We start from the raw sequence: 16,498 nt of genomic DNA, 5'->3' as shown, positions 1-16,498 counted from the left end.
AGTGGTAGTGGAATGGTAGATGTCTCCTTTATGGCTCTAATCTGATAGTCGTAGTGGGGTGGTAGATGTCTAGTCTCCTTTATGGCTCTAATCTGATAGTGGTAGTGGGGTGGTAGATGTCTAGTCTGCCGTATGCCTCAAATCTGATAGTGTTTGTGGGGTGGTAAATGTATCCTTTATGTCTCTCAACTCATAGTGGTAGTGGGGTGGTAGATGTCTCCTTTATGTCTCTAATCTCATAGTGGTAGTGGAGTGGTAGATGTTGCCTTGATGGCTCTAACCTGTAGTGGTAGTGGGGTGGTAGAAACCTCCTTATGGCTCTAATCTGATAGTGGTAGTGGGGTGGTAGATGTCTAATCTCCTTTATGGCTCTAATCTGATAGTGGTAGTGGGGTGGTAGATGTCTAGTCTCCTTTATGGCTCTAATCTGATAGTGGTAGTGGGGGTGGTAGATGTCTATTCTCCTTGATGGCTCTAATAGGATAGTGGTAGTGGGGTGGTAGAAGACTCCTTTATGGCTCTAATCTGATAGTGGTAGATGTCTAGGCTCCTTTATGGCTCTATTCTGATAGTGGTAGTGTGGTGGTAGATGGCTCCTTTATGGCTCTAATCTGATAGTGGTAGTGGGGTGGTAGAAGACTCCTTTATGGCTCTAATCTGATAGAGGTAGTTGGGTGGTAGATGTCCCCTTTGTGGCTCTAATCCGATAGTGGTAGATGTCTAGGCTCCTTTATGTCTCTAATCTGATAGTGGTTGTGTGGTGGTAGATTTCTAGTTTCCTTTATGGCTCTAATCTGATAGAGGTAGTTGGGGTGGTAGATGTCCCCTTTGTGGCTCTAATCCGATAGTGGTAGATGTCTAGGCTCCTTTATGTCTCTAATCTGATAGTGGTTGTGTGGTGGTAGATTTCTAGTTTCCTTTATGTCTCTAATCTGATAGTGGTTGTGGGGTTGTAGATGTCTAGCCTCCTTTATGGCTCTAATCTGATAGTGGTAGTGTGGTGGTAGATTTCTAGTTTCCTTTATGGCTCTAATCTGATAGAGGTAGTTGGGTGGTAGATGTCCCCTTTGTGGCTCTAATCTGATAGTGGTAGTGGGGTGGTAGATGTCTCCTTTATGGCTCTAATCTGATAGTGGTAGTGTGGTGGTAGATGTCTCCTTTATGGCTCTAATCTGATAGTGGTAGATGTCTCCTTTATGGCTTCTAATCTGATAGTGGTAGTGGGGTGGTAGATTTTCTAGTTTCCCTTTACGGCTCTAATCTGATAGTGGGTAGTGTGGTAGATGTCTCCGTTATGGCTCTAATATGATAGTGGAAGTGGGGGTGGTAGATGTCTAGGCTCCTTTATGTCTCTAATCTGATAGTGGTGGTGGGGTTTGTAGATGTCTAGACTCCTTTATGGCTCTAATCTGATAGTGGTAATGGAGTTGTAGATGTCTAGCCTCCTTTATGGCTCTAATCTGATGGTGGTAGTGGGGTTGGGTAGATGTCTAGTCTCCTTTATGGCTCTAATCCAATCGTGGTAGTGGGGGTGGTAGATGTCTCCTTTATGGTTCTAATCTGATAGTGGTAGTGGGGTGGGTAGATTTCTAGTTTCCTTTATGGCTCTAATCTGATAGTGGTAGATGTCTAGTCTCCTTTATGGCTCTAATCTGATAGTGGTAGTGTGGTGGTAGATGTCTCCTTTATGGCTCTAATATGATAGTGGTAGTGGAATGGTAGATGTCTCCTTTATGGCTCTAAATCTGATAGTCGTAGTGGGGTGGTTAGATGTCTAGTCTCCTTTATGGCTCTAATCTGATAGTGGTNGGTGGTAGATGTCTAGTATCCTTTATGGTATCTATCTGATATGTGGGTAAGTGTGGTGTGGATGTCTCCTTTATGGCTCTAATATGATGTGGGTAGATGTGGTGGGTAGATGGTCTCCTTTATGGCTCTAAATATGATAGTGGTAGTGGGGTGGTAGAAGACTCCTTTCTGTCTTTAATCTGATGTAGTACTGGGGAGTAGATGTCTAGTCTCGTTTATGGCTCTAAGTGATAGTGGTAGTGGGGTGGTAGATGTCTAGCTCCTTTATGTCTCTAATCTGATAGTGGTAGTGGGGTTGTAGATGTCTAGCCTCCTTTATGGCTCTAATCTGATTAGTGGTTAGTGGGGTGGTAGAAGACTCCTTTATGTCTCTAATCTGATAGTGGTAGATGTCCCCTTTATGTCTCTAATATGATAGTGGTAGTGGGGTGGTAGATGTCTAGGCTCCTTTATGTCTCTAATCTGATAGTGGTAGATGTCTAGTCCCCTTTGATGGTTCTAATCTGATAGTGGTAGTGGGGTGGTAGATGTCTCCTTTATGCTCTAATATTGATAGTGGTAGTGGGTGGTAGAAGACTCCTTTCTGTCTTTTAATCTGATAGTAGTACTGGGGAGGTAGATGTCTAGTCTCGTTTATGGTCTAATGTGATAGTGGTAGTGGGGTGGTAGATGTCTAGTCCTTTATGTCTCTAAATCTGATAGTGGGTAGTGGGGTTGTAGATGTCTAGTCTCCTTTATGGCTCTAATTGATAGTGGTAGTGGGGTGGTAGAAGACCTTTTAATGTCTCTAATCTGATAGTTGATAGATGTCTAGTCTCCTTTATGGCTCTAATCTGAATTAGTGGTACTGTGGTGGTAGATGTCTCCTTTATGGCTCTATATGAGATAGTGGTAGTGGGGTGGTAGAATACTACTTTTCTGTCTTTAATCTGAATAGTAGTAGTGGGGTGGTAGATGTCTAGTCTCGTTTATGGCTCTAATGTGATAGTGTTAGTGGGTGGTAGATGTCTGGTCTCCTTTATGGCTCTAATCTGATAGTGGTAGTGGGGTGGTAGATCGTCCTTTTATGGCTAATCTGATAGTGGTAGATGTCTAGTCTCCTTTATGGCTCTGATCTGATAGTGGTAGTGTGGTGGTAGATGTCTAGTCCTCCTTTATGGTTCTAATCTGATAGTGGTAGTGGGTGGTAGATGTCTAGTCTCCTTTATGGCTCTAATCTGACAGTGTAGATGTCTAGTTCCTTTATGGTCTGATCTGATAGTGGTAGCGTGGTGGTAGATGTCTCCTTATGGCTCTAATCTGATAGTAGTAGTGGGGAGGTAGATGTCTAGTCTCCTTTATGGCTCTAATCTGATAGTGGTAGTACTGTGGTGGTAGATGTCTAGTCTCCTTTATGGCTCTAATCTGATAGTGTAGTGGGTGGTAGAAGACTCCTTTATGTCTCTAATCTGATAGTAGTAGTGGGGAGGTAGATGTCTAGCCTCCTTTATGTCTCTAATCTGATAGTGGTAGATGTCTACTCTATGTCTCTAATCTGATAGTGGTAGTGGGGTGGTAGATGTCTAGGCTCCTTTATGTCTCTAATCTGATTAGTTGATAGATGTCTAGTCTCCTTTATGGTTCTAATAATCTGATAGTGGTAGTGTGGTGTAGATGTCTAGTCTCCTTTATGGTTCTAATCTGATAGTGGTAGTGGGTGGTAGATGTCTAGTCTCATTTATGGCTCTAATCTGATAGTGGTAGATGTCTAGTCTCCTTTATGGTTCTAATCTGATAGTGGTTTTGGGGTGGTAAGATGTCTAGTCTCCTTTATGGCTCTAATCTGATAGTGGTAGATGTCTAGGCTCCTTTATGGCTCTGATCTGATAGTGGTAGCATGGTGGTAGATGTCTCCCTTATGGCTCTAATATGATAGTGGTAGTGGGGTGGTAGAAGACTCCTTTATGGCTTTGATCTGATAGTGGTAGTGGGGTTGTAGATGTCTAGCCTCCTTTATGGCTCGAATATGATGGTGGTAGTGGGGTGGTAGATGTCTCCTTTATGGCTCTAATCTGATAGTGGTAGATTACTCCTTTATGGCTCTAATCTGAAAGTGATAGTGGGGTGGTAGATGTCTCCTTTATGGCTCTAATCTGATAGTAGTAGTGGGGAGGTAGATGTCTAGTCTCCTTTATGGCTCTAATCTGACAGTGGTAGTGGGGTTGTAGATGTCTAGCTCCGTTAATGCTCTAATCTGATAGTAGTAGATGTCTAGTCTCCTTTATGGCTCTAATCTGATAGTGGTAGTGTGGTGGTAGATGTCTCCTTTATGGCTCTAATATGAAAGTGGTAGTGTGGTGGTAGATGTCTCCTTTATGCTCTAATATGATAGTGGTAGTGTGGTTGTAGATGTCTAGCCTCCTTTATGGCTCTAATCTGATAGTGGTAGATGTCTAGTCTCCTTTATGGTTCTAATGTGATAGTGGTAGTGGGGTGGTAGAAGACTCCTTTCTGTCTTTAATCTGATAGTAGTACTGGGGAGGTAGATGTCTAGTCTCGTTATGGCTCTAATGTGATAGTGGTAGTGGGGTGGTAGATGTCTAGGCTCCTTTATGTCTCTAATCTGATAGTGGTAGTGGGGTTGTAGATGTCTAGCCTCCTTTATGGCTCTAATCTGATAGTGGTAGTGGGGTGGTAGAAGACTCCTTTATGTCTCTAATCTGATAGTGGTAGATGTCCCCTTTATGTCTCTAATATGATAGTGGTAGTGGGGTGGTAGATGTCTAGGCTCCTTTATGTCTCTAATCTGATAGTGGTAGATGTCTAGTCCCTTTATGGTTCTAATCTGATAGTGGTAGTGGGGTGGTAGATGTCTCCTTTATGGCTCTAATATGATAGTGGTAGTGGGGTGGTAGAAGACTCCTTTCTGTCTTAATCTGATAGTAGTACTGGGGAGGTAGATGTCTAGTCTCGTTTATGGCTCTAATGTGATAGTGGTAGTGGGGTGGTAGATGTCTAGCTCCTTTATGTCTCTAATCTGATAGTGGTAGTGGGGTTGTAGATGTCTAGTCTCCTTTTGGCTCTAATCTGATAGTGGTAGTGGGTGGTAGAAGACTCCTTTATGTCTCTAATCTGATAGTGATAGATGTCTAGTCTCCTTTATGGCTCTAATCTGATAGTGGTACTGTGGTGGTAGATGTCTCCTTTATGGCTCTAATATGATAGTGGTAGTGGGGGTGGTAGAATACTCCTTTCTGTCTTTAATCTGATAGTAGAGTGGGGAGGTAGATGTCTAGTCTCGTTTATGGCTCTAATGTGATAGTGTTAGTGGGGTGGTAGATGTCTGGTCTCTTTATGGCTCTAATCTGATAGTGGTAGTGGGGTGGTAGATCGCTCCTTATGGCTCTAATCTGATAGTGGTAGATGTCTAGTCTCCTTTATGGCTCTGATCTGATAGTGGTAGTGTGGTGGTAGATGTCTAGTCTCCTTTATGGTTCTAATCTGATAGTGGTAGTGGGGTGGTAGATGTCTAGTCTCCTTTATGGCTCTAATCTGACAGTGGTAGATGTCTAGTCTCCTTTATGGCTCTGATCTGATAGTGGTAGCGTGGTGGTAGATGTCTCCTTTATGGCTCTAATCTGATAGTAGTAGTGGGGAGGTAGATGTCTAGTCTCCTTTATGGCTCTAATCTGATAGTGGTAGTACTGTGTGGTAGATGTCTAGTCTCCTTTAGGGCTCTAATCTGATAGTGGTAGTGGGGTGGTAGAAGACTCCTTTATGTCTCTAATCTGATAGTAGTAGTGGGGAGGTAGATGTCTAGCCTCCTTTATGTCTAATCTGATAGTGGTAGATGTCCACTTTATGTCTCTAATCTGATAGTGGTAGTGGGGTGGTAGATGTCTAGGCTCCTTTATGTCTCTAATCTGATAGTGATAGATGTCTAGTCTCCTTTATGGTTCTAATCTGATAGTGGTAGTGTGGTTGTAGATGTCTAGTCTCCTTTATGGTTCTAATCTGATAGTGGTAGTGGGGTGGTAGATGTCTAGTCTCATTTATGGCTCTAATCTGATAGTGGTAGATGTCTAGTCTCCTTTATGGTTCTAATCTGATAGTGGTTTTGGGGTGGTAGATGTCTAGTCTCCTTTATGGCTCTAATCTGATAGTGGTAGATGTCTAGGCTCCTTTATGGCTCTGATCTGATAGTGGTAGCATGGTGGTAGATGTCTCCCTTATGGCTCTAATATGATAGTGGTAGTGGGGTGGTAGAAGACTCCTTTATGGCTTTGATCTGATAGTGGTAGTGGGTTGTAGATGTCTAGCCTCCTTTATGGCTCGAATATGATGTGGTAGTTGGTGTGGTAGTGGGGTGGTAGATGTCTCCTTTATGGCTCTAATCTGATAGTGGTAGATTACTCCTTTATGGCTCTAATCTGAAAGTGATAGTGGGGTGGTAGATGTCTCCTTTATGGCTCTAATCTGATAGTAGTAGTGGGGAGGTAGATGTCTAGTCTCCTTTATGGCTCTAATCTGACAGTGGTAGTGGGTTGTAGATGTCTAGCCTCCGTTAATGCTCTAATCTGATAGTAGTAGATGTCTAGTCTCCTTTATGGCTCTAATCTGATAGTGGTAGTGTGGTGGTAGATGTCTCCTTTATGGCTCTAATATGATAGTGGTAGTGTGGTGGTAGATGTCTCCTTTATGGCTCTAATATGATAGTGGTAGTGTGGTTGTAGATGTCTAGCCTCCTTTATGGCTCTAATCTGATAGTGGTAGATGTCTAGTCTCCTTTATGGTTCTAATGTGATAGTGGTAGTGGGGTGGTAGAAGACTCCTTTATGGCTCTAATCTGATAGTGGTAGATGTCCCCTTTATGTCTCTAATCTGATAGTGGTAGTGGGGTGGTAGATGTCTAGTCTACTTTATGGCTCTAATCTGATAGTGGTAGATGTCTAGTCTCCTTTATGGCTCTGATCTGATAGTGGTAGCGTGGTGGTAGATGTCTCCTTTATGGCTCTAATATGATAGTGGTAGTGGGGTGGTAGAAGACCCTTTATGCTTTGATCTGATAGTGGTAGTGGGGTTGTAGATGTCTAGCCTCCTTTATGGCTCTAATATGATTGTGGTAGATGTCTCCTTTATGGCTCTAATCTGATAGTGGTAGATTACTCCTTTATGGCTCTAATCTGAAAGTGATAGTGGGGTGGTAGATGTCTCCTTCATGGCTCTAATCTGATAGTAGTAGTGTGGAGGTAGATGTCTAGTCTCCTTTATGGTTCTAATCTGATAGTGGTAGTGGGGTGGTAGATGTCTAGTCTCCTTTAGTGCTCTAATCTGATAGTGGTAGATGTCTAGTCTCCTTTATGGCTCTAATCTGATAGTGGTAGTGTGGTGGTAGATGTCTAGTCTCCTTTATGGTTCTAATCTGATAGTGGTAGTGGGGTGGTAGATGTCTAGTCTCCTTTATGGCTCTAATCTGACAGTGGTAGATGTCTAGTCTCCTTTATGGCTCTGATCTGATAGTGGTAGCGTGGTGGTAGATGTCTCCTTTATGGCTCTAATCTGATAGTAGTAGTGGGGAGGTAGATGTCTAGTCTCCTTTATGGCTCTAATCTGATAGTGGTAGTACTGTGGTGGTAGATGTCTAGTCCTTTATGGCTCTAATCTGATAGTGGTAGTGGGTGTAGAAGACTCCTTTATGTCTCTAATCTGATATTAGTAGTGGGGAGGTAGATGTCTAGCCTCCTTTATGGCTCTAATGTGATAGTGGTAGTGGGGTGGTAGATGTCTAGGCTCCTTTATGTCTCTAATCTGATAGTGGTTGTGGGGTTGTAGATGTCTAGCCTCCTTTATGGCTCTAATCTGATAGTGGTAGTGGGGAGGTAGATGTCTAGTCTCCTTTATGGCTCTAATCTGATAGTGGTAGTGGGGTTGTATATGTCTAGCCTCCGTTAATGCTCTAATCTGATAGTAGTAGATGTCTAGTCTCCTTTATGGCTCTAATCTGATAGTGGTAGTGTGGTGGTAGATGTCTCCTTTATGGCTCTAATATGAAAGTGGTAGTGTGGTGGTAGATGTCTCCTTTATGGCTCTAATATGATAGTGGTAGTGTGGTTGTAGATGTCTAGCCTCCTTTATGGCTCTAATCTGATAGTGGTAGATGTCTAGTCTCCTTTATGGTTCTAATGTGATAGTGGTAGTGGGGTGGTAGAAGACTCCTTTATGGCTCTAATCTGATAGTGGTAGATGTCCCTTTATGTCTCTAATCTGATAGTGGTAGTGGGGTGGTAGATGTCTAGTCTCCTTTATGGCTCTAATCTGATAGTGGTAGATGTCTAGTCTCCTTTATGGCTCTGATCTGATAGTGGTAGCGTGGTGGTAGATGTCTCCTTTATGGCTCTAATATGATAGTGGTAGTGGGGTGGTAGAAGACTTTATCGCTTTGATCTGATAGTGGTAGTGGGGTTGTAGATGTCTAGCTCCTTTATGGCTCTAATATGATTGTGGTAGATGTCTCCTTTATGGCTCTAATCTGATAGTGGTAGATTACTCCTTTATGGCTCTAATCTGAAAGTGATAGTGGGGTGGTAGATGTCTCCTTTATGGCTCTAATCTGATAGTAGTAGTTTGGAGGTAGATGTCTAGTCTCCTTTATGGTTCTAATCTTTAGTGGTAGTGGGGTGGTAGATGTCTAGTCTCCTTTATGCTCTAATCTGATAGTGGTAGATGTCTAGTCTCCTTTATGGCTCTAATCTGATGTGGTAGTGGTGTGGTAGATGTCTAGTCTCCTTTATGGTTCTAATCTGATAGTGGTAGTGGGGTGGTAGATGTCTAGTCTCCTTTATGGCTCTAATCTGATAGTGGTAGATGTCTAGTCTCCTTTATGGCTCTAATCTGATAGTGGTAGCGTGGTGGTAGATGTCTCCTTTATGGCTCTAATCTGATAGTGTAGTGGGGGTAGATGTCTAGTCTCCTTTATGGCTCTAATCTGATAGTGGTAGTACTGTGGTGGTAGATGTCTAGTCTCCTTTGGGCTCTAATCTGATAGTGGTAGTGGGTGGTAGAAGACTCCTTTATGGCTCTAATCTGATATGGTAGTGGGGTGGTAGATGTCTAGCCTCCTTTATGGCTCTAATCTGATAGTGGTAGTGGGGTGGTAGATGTCTAGGCTCCTTTATGTCTCTAATCTGATAGTGGTAGTGGGGTGGTAGATGTCTAGCCTCCTTTATGGCTCTAATCTGATAGTGGTAGATGTCCCCTTTATGGCTCTAATCTGATAGTAGTAGTGGGGTGGTAGATGTCTAGGCTCCTTTATGTCTCTAATCTGATAGTGGTAGATGTCTAGTCTCCTTTATGGTTCTAATCTGATAGTGGTAGTGGGGTGGTAGATGTCTAGTCTCCTTTATGGCTCTAATCTGATAGTGGTAGATGTCTAGTCTCCTTTATGGCTCTAATCTGATAGTGGTAGTGTGGTGGTAGATGTCTCCTTTATGGCTCTAATCTGATAGTGGTAGATGTCTAGTCTCCTTTATGGCTCTAATCTGATAGTGGTAGTGGGGTTGTAGATGTCTAGCCTCCTTTATGGCTCTAATCTGATAGTGGTAGTGGGGTGGTAGAAGACTCCTTTATGGCTCTAATCTGATAGTGGTAGATGTCTAGTCTCCTTTATGGCTCTAATCTGATAGTGGTAGATGTCTAGTCTCCTTTATGGCTCTAATCTGATAGTGGTAGTGTGGTGGTAGATGTCTCCTTTATGGCTCTAATCTGATAGTGGTAGTGGGGTGGTAGAAGACTCCTTTATGGCTTTAATCTGATAGTGGTAGTGGGGTGGTAGATGTCTAGTCTCCTTTATGGCTCTAATCTGATAGTGGTAGTGGGGTGGTAGATGTCTAGTCTCCTTTATGGTTCTAATCTGATAGTGGTAGTTGGGTGGTAGATGTCTCCTCCTTTATGGCTCTAATCTGATAGTGGTAGTGGGTTTGTAGATGTCTAGCCTCCTTTATGGCTCTAATCTGATAGTGGTAGTGGGGTGGTAGAAGACTCCTTTATGGCTCTAATCTGATAGTGGTAGATGTCCCCCTTTATGGCTCTAATCTGATAGTGGTAGTGGGTGGTAGATGTCTAGGCTCCTTTATGGCTCTAATCTGATAGTGGTAGATGTATAGTCTCCTTTATGGTTCTAATCTGATAGTGGTAGTGGGGTGGTAGATTTCTAGTCTCCTTTATGGCTCTAATCTGATAGTGGTAGATGTCTAGTCTGATTTATGGCTCTAATCTTATAGTGGTAGTGTTGTAGATGTCTAGTGTCCTTTATGGCTCTAATCTGATAGTGGTAGTGTGCTAGATGTCTCCTTTATGGTTCTAATCTGATAGTGGTAGTGTGGTGGTAGAATACTCCTTTATGGCTCTAATCTGATAGTGGTAGTGGGGTGGTAGATGTCTAGTCTCCTTTATGGCTCTAATCTGATAGTGGTAGATGTCTAGTCTGATTTATGGCTCTAATCTGCTAGTGGTAGTGGGGTGGTAGATGTCTAGCCTCCTTTATGGCTCTAATCTGATAGTGGTAGTGTGGTAGATGTCTCCTTTATGGCTCTAATCTGATAGTGGTAGATGTCTAGCTCCTTTATGGCTCTAATCTGATAGTGGTAGTGGGGTTGTAGATGTCTAGCCTCCTTTATGGCTCTAATCTGATAGTGGTAGTGGGGTGGTAGATGTCTCCTTTATGGCTCTAATCTGATAGTGGTAGATGTCTAGTCTCCTTTATGGCTCTAATCTGATAGTGGTAGATGGTCTAGTCTCCTTTATGGCTCTAATCTGATAGTGGTAGTGTGGTGGTAGATGTCTCCTTTATGGCTCTAATCTGATAGTGGTAGTGGGGTGGTAGATGTCTCCTTCTTCTTTAATCTGATAGTGGTAGTGGGGAGGTAGATGTGAAGTGATAGATGTCTAGTCTCCTTTATGGCTCTAATCTGATAGTGGTAGTGGGGTGGTAGATGTCTAGTCTCCTTTATGGCTCTAATCTGATAGTGGTAGATGTCTAGTCTGATTTATGGCTCTAATCTGATAGTGGTAGTGGGGTGGTAGATGTCTAGTCTCCTTTATGGCTCTAATGTGATAGTGGTAGTGGGGTGGTAGATGTCTAGGCTCCTTTATGTCTCTAATCTGATAGTGGTAGTGGGTTGTAGATGTCTAGCCTCCTTTATGGCTCTAATCTGATAGTGGTAGTGGGGTGGTAGATGACTCCTTTATGGCTCTAATCTGATAGTGGTAGATGTCTAGTCTCCTTTATGGCTCTAATCTGATAGTGGTAGTGGGTGGTAGATGCTCCTTTATGGCTCTAATCTGATAGTGGTAGTGGGTGGTAGATGCTCCTTTATGGCTCTAATCTGATAGTGGTAGATGACTCCTTTATGGCTCTAACCTGATAGTGGTAGTGGGGTGGTAGATGTCTCCTTTATGGCTCTAATCTGATAGTGGTAGTGGGGTGGTAGATGTCTAGTCTCCTTTATGGCTCTAATCTGATAGTGGTAGTGGGATGGTATATGTCTAGTCCTTTATGGCTCTAATCTGATAGTGGTAGATGTCTAGTCTCCTTTATGGCTCTAATCTGATAGTGGTAGTGGGGTGGTAGATGTCTAGTCTCCTTTATGGCTCTAATCTGATAGTGGTAGATGTCTAGTCTCCTTTATGGCTCTAATCTGATAGTGGAGGGGTGGTAGATGTCTAGTTCCTTTATGTCTTAATCTGATAGTGGTAGTGGGGTTGTAGATGTCTAGCCTCCTTTATGGCTCTAATCTGATAGTGGTAGATGTCTAGTCTCCTTTATGGCTCTAATCTGATAGTGGTAGATGTCTAGTCTCCTTTATGGCTCTAATCTGATAGTGGTAGTGTGGTGGTAGATGTCTAGTCCTTTATGGCTCTAATCTGATAGTGGTAGTGGGGTGGTAGATGTCTAGTCTCCTTTATGGCTCTAATCTGATAGTGGTAGATGTCTAGTCTGATTTATGGCTCTAATCTGATAGTGGTAGTGTGGTAGATGTCTAGTCTCCTTTATGGCTCTAATCTGATAGTGGTAGTGTGGTGGTAGATGTCTAGGCTCCTTTATGGCTCTAATCTGATAGTGGTAGATGTCTAGTCTCCTTTATGTTCTAATCTGATAGTGGTAGTGTGGTGGTAGATGTCTCCTTTTTGGCTCTAATCTGATAGTGGTAGTGGGGTGGTAGATGTCTCCTTTATGGTTCTAATCTGATAGTGGTAGTGGGGTGGTAGATGTCTAGTCTCCTTTATGGCTCTAATCTGATAGTGGTAGATGTCTAGTCTCCTTTATGGCTCTAATCTGATAGTGGTAGTGTGGTGGTAGATGTCTAGTCTCCTTTATGGCTCTAATCTGATAGTGGTAGTGGGGTGGTAGATGTCTAGTCTCCTTTATGGCTCTAATCTGATAGTGGTAGATGTCTAGTCTCCTTTATGGCTCTCTGATAGTGGTAGTGTGGTGGTAGATGTCTCCTTTATGGCTCTAATCTGATAGTAGTAGTGGGGTGGTAGATGTCTAGTCTCCTTTATGGCTCTAATCTGATAGTGGTAGTGGGGTTGTAGATGTCTAGCTCCTTTATGGCTCTAATCTGATAGTGGTAGTGGGGTGGTAGAAGACTCCTTTATGGCTCTAATCTGATAGTGGTAGATGTCCTTTATGTCTCTAATCTGATAGTGGTAGTGGGGTGGTAGATGTCTAGGCTCCTTTATGGTCTAATCTGATAGTGGTAGATGTCTAGTCCCCTTTATGGTTCTAATCTGATAGTGGTAGTGGGGTGGTAGATGTCTCCTTTATGGCTCTAATCTGATAGTGGTAGTGGGTGGTAGAAGACTCCTTTATGGCTTTAATCTGATAGTGGTAGTGGGGAGGTAGATGTCTAGTCTCCTTTATGGCTCTAATCTGATAGTGGTAGTGGGTGGTAGATGTCTAGGCTCCTTTATGTCTCTAATCTGATAGTGGTAGTGGGGTTGTAGATGTCTAGTCTCCTTTATGGCTCTAATCTGATAGTGGTAGTGGGTGGTAGAAGACTCCTTTATGTCTCTAATCTGATAGTGGTAGTGTGGTATATGTCTAGTCTCCTTTATGGCTCTAATCTGATAGTGGTAGTGTGGTGGTAGATGTCTCCTTTATGGCTCTAATATGATAGTGGTAGTGGGGTGGTAGAATACTCCTTTATGTCTTTAATCTGATAGTGGTAGTGGGGTGGTAGATGTCTAGTCTCTTTATGGCTCTAATCTGATAGTGGTAGTGGGGTGGTAGATGTCTGGTCTCCTTTATGGCTCTAATCTGATAGTGGTAGTGGGGTGGTAGATCGCTCCTTTATGGCTCTAATCTGATAGTGGTAGATGTCTAGTCTCCTTTATGGCTCTAATCTGATAGTGGTAGTGTGGGTGGTAGATGTCTAGTCTCTTTTATGGCTCTAATCTGATAGTGGTAGTGGGTGGTAGATGTCTAGTCTCCTTTATGGCTCTAATCTGATAGTGGTAGATGTCTAGTCTCCTTTATGGCTCTAATCTGATAGTGGTAGTGTGGTTGTGGATGTCTCCCTTATGGCTCTAATCTGATAGTGGTAGTGGGGAGGTATATGTCTAGTCTCCTTTATGGCTCTAATCTGATAGTGGTAGTACTGTGGTGGTAGATGTCTAGTCTCCTTTATGGCTCTAATCTGATAGTGGTAGTGGGGTGGTAGAGCTCCTTTATGTCTCTAATCTGATAGTGGTAGTGGGGAGGTAGATGTCTAGCTCCTTTATGGCTCTAATCTGATAGTGGTAGATGTCCACTTTATGTTCTAATCTGATAGTGGTAGTGGGGTGGTAGATGTCTAGGCTCCTTTATGGCTCTAATCTGATAGTGGTAGATGTCTAGTCTCCTTTATGGCTCTAATCTGATAGTGGTAGTGTGGTGGTAGATGTCTAGTCTCCTTTATGGTTCTAATCTGATAGTGGTAGTGGGTGGTAGATGTCTAGTCTCTTTATGGCTCTAATCTGATAGTGGTAGATGTCTAGTCTCCTTTATGGCTCTAATCTGATAGTGGTAGTGGGGTGGTAGATGTCTAGTCTCCTTTATGGCTCTAATCTGATAGTGGTAGTGGGGTAGTAGAAGCTCCTTTATGGCTCGAATCGGATAGTGGTAGATGTCTCCTTTATGGCTCTAATCTGATAGTGGTAGATGTCTAGTCTCCTTTATGGCTCTAATCTGATAGTGGTAGTGTGGTGGTAGATGTCTCCTTTATGGCTCTAATCTGATAGTGGTAGTGGGGTGGTAGATGTCTCCTTTATGGCTCTAATTTGATAGTGGTAGTGGGGTGGTAGATGTCTAGTCTCCTTTATGGCTCTAATCTGATAGTGGTAGTGGGTGGTAGATGTCTAGGCTCCTTTATGGCTCTAATCTGATAGTGGTAGTGGGGTGGTAGATGTCTAGCCTCCTTTATGGCTCTAATCTGATAGTGGTAGTGGGGTGGTAGATGACTCCTTTATGGCTCTAATCTGATAGTGGTAGATGTCCCTTTTATGGCTCTAATCTGATAGTGGTAGTGGGGTGGTAGATGTCTCCCTTATGGCTCTAATCTGATAGTGGTAGATGTCTAGTCCCCTTTATGGCTCTAATCTGATAGTGTTAGTGGGTGGTAGATGTCTCCTTTATGGCTCTAATCTGATAGTGGTAGTGGGGTGGTAGATGACTCCTTTATGGCTCTAATCTGATAGTGGTAGTGGGTGGTAGATGTCTCCTTTATGGCTCTAATCTGATAGTGGTAGTGGGGTGGTAGATGTCTAGTCTCTTTATGGTTCTAATCTGATAGTGGTAGTGGGGTGGTAGATTTCTAGTCTCCTTTATGGCTCTAATCTGATAGTGGTAGATGTCTAGTCTGATTTATGGCTCTAATCTGCTAGTGGTAGTGTGGTAGATGTCTAGTCTCCTTTATGGCTCTAATCTGATAGTGGTAGTGGGTGGTAGATGTCTCCTTTATGGCTCTAATCTGATAGTGGTAGATGTCTAGTCTCCTTTATGGCTCTAATCTGATAGTGGTAGTGTGGTGGTAGATGTCTCCTTTTATGGCTCTAATCTGATAGTAGTAGTGGGGTGGTAGATGTCTAGTCTCCTTTATGGCTCTAATCTGATAGTGGTAGTGGGTGGTAGATGTCTCCTTTATGGCTCTAATCTGATAGTGGTAGTGGGGTGGTAGAAGACTCCTTTATGGCTCTAATCTGATAGTGGTAGTGGGGTGGTAGATGTCTAGTCTCCTTTATGGCTCTAATCTGATAGTGGTAGATGTCTAGTCTGATTTATGGCTCTAATCTGCTAGTGGTAGTGTGGTGGTAGATGTCTAGTCTCCTTAATGGCTCTAATCTGATAGTGGTAGTGGGGAGATGTCTAGTCTCCTTTATGGCTCTAATCTGATAGTGGTAGATGTCTAGTCTCCTTTATGGCTCTAATCTGATAGTGGTAGATGTCTAGTCTCCTTTATGGCTCTAATCTGATAGTGGTAGTGGGGTGGTAGATGTCTCCTTTATGGCTCTAATCTGATAGTGGTAGATGTCTAGTCTCCTTTATGGCTCTAATCTGATAGTGGTAGTGGGGTGGTAGATGTCTAGTCTCCTTTATGGCTCTAATCTGATAGTGGTAGTGGGTGGTAGATGTCTCCTTTATGGCTCGAATCGGATAGTGGTAGATGTCTAGTCTCCTTTATGGCTCTAATCTGATAGTGGTAGATGTCTAGTCTCTTTATGGCTCTAATCTGATAGTGGTAGTGTGGTGGTAGATGTCTCCTTTATGGCTCTAATCTGATAGTGGTAGTGGGGTGGTAGATGACTCCTTTATGGCTTAATCTGATAGTGGTAGTGGGGTGGTAGATGTCTAGTCTCCTTTATGGCTCTAATCTGATAGTGGTAGTGGGGTGGTAGATGTCTAGGCTCCTTTATGGCTCTAATCTGATAGTGGTAGATGTCTAGTCCTTTATGGCTCTAATCTGATAGTGGTAGTGGGGTGGTAGATGTCTCCTTTATGGCTCTAATCTGATAGTGGTAGTGGGGTGGTAGATGTCTCCTTTGTTCTTTAATCTGATAGTGGTAGTGGGGTGGTAGATGTCTAGTCTCCTTTATGGCTCTAATCTGATAGTGGTAGTGGGGTGGTAGATGTCTAGGCTCCTTTATGGCTCTAATCTGATAGTGGTAGTGGGTTGTAGATGTCTAGTCTCTTTATGGCTCTAATCTGATAGTGGTAGTGGGTGGTAGATGACTCCTTTATGGCTCTAATCTGATAGTGGTAGATGTCTAGTCTCCTTTATGGCTCTAATCTGATAGTGGTAGTGTGGTGGTAGATGTCTCCTTTATGGCTCTAATCTGATAGTGGTAGTGGGGTGGTAGATACTCCTTTATGTCTTTAATCTGATAGTGGTAGTGGGGTGGTAGATGTCTAGTCTCCTTTATGGCTCTAATCTGATAGTGGTAGTGGGGTGGTAGATGTCTGGTTCCTTTATGGCTCTAATCTGATAGTGGTAGTGGGGTGGTAGATGCTCCTTTATGGCTCTAATCTGATAGTGGTAGATGTCTAGTCTCTTTATGGCTCTAATCTGATAGTGGTAGTGTGGTGGTAGATGTCTATCTCCTTATGGCTCTAATCTGATAGTGGTAGTGGGGTGGTAGATGTCTAGTCTCCTTTATGGCTCTAATCTGATAGTGG

The sequence above is a fragment of the Oncorhynchus kisutch genome, linkage group LG14 (genome assembly GCF_002021735.2).
Source record: "Oncorhynchus kisutch isolate 150728-3 linkage group LG14, Okis_V2, whole genome shotgun sequence".
Taxonomy (NCBI): domain Eukaryota; kingdom Metazoa; phylum Chordata; class Actinopteri; order Salmoniformes; family Salmonidae; genus Oncorhynchus; species Oncorhynchus kisutch.
The sequence above is the reverse complement of the archived record's forward strand: the minus strand, read 5'-3'. Positions refer to the sequence as shown.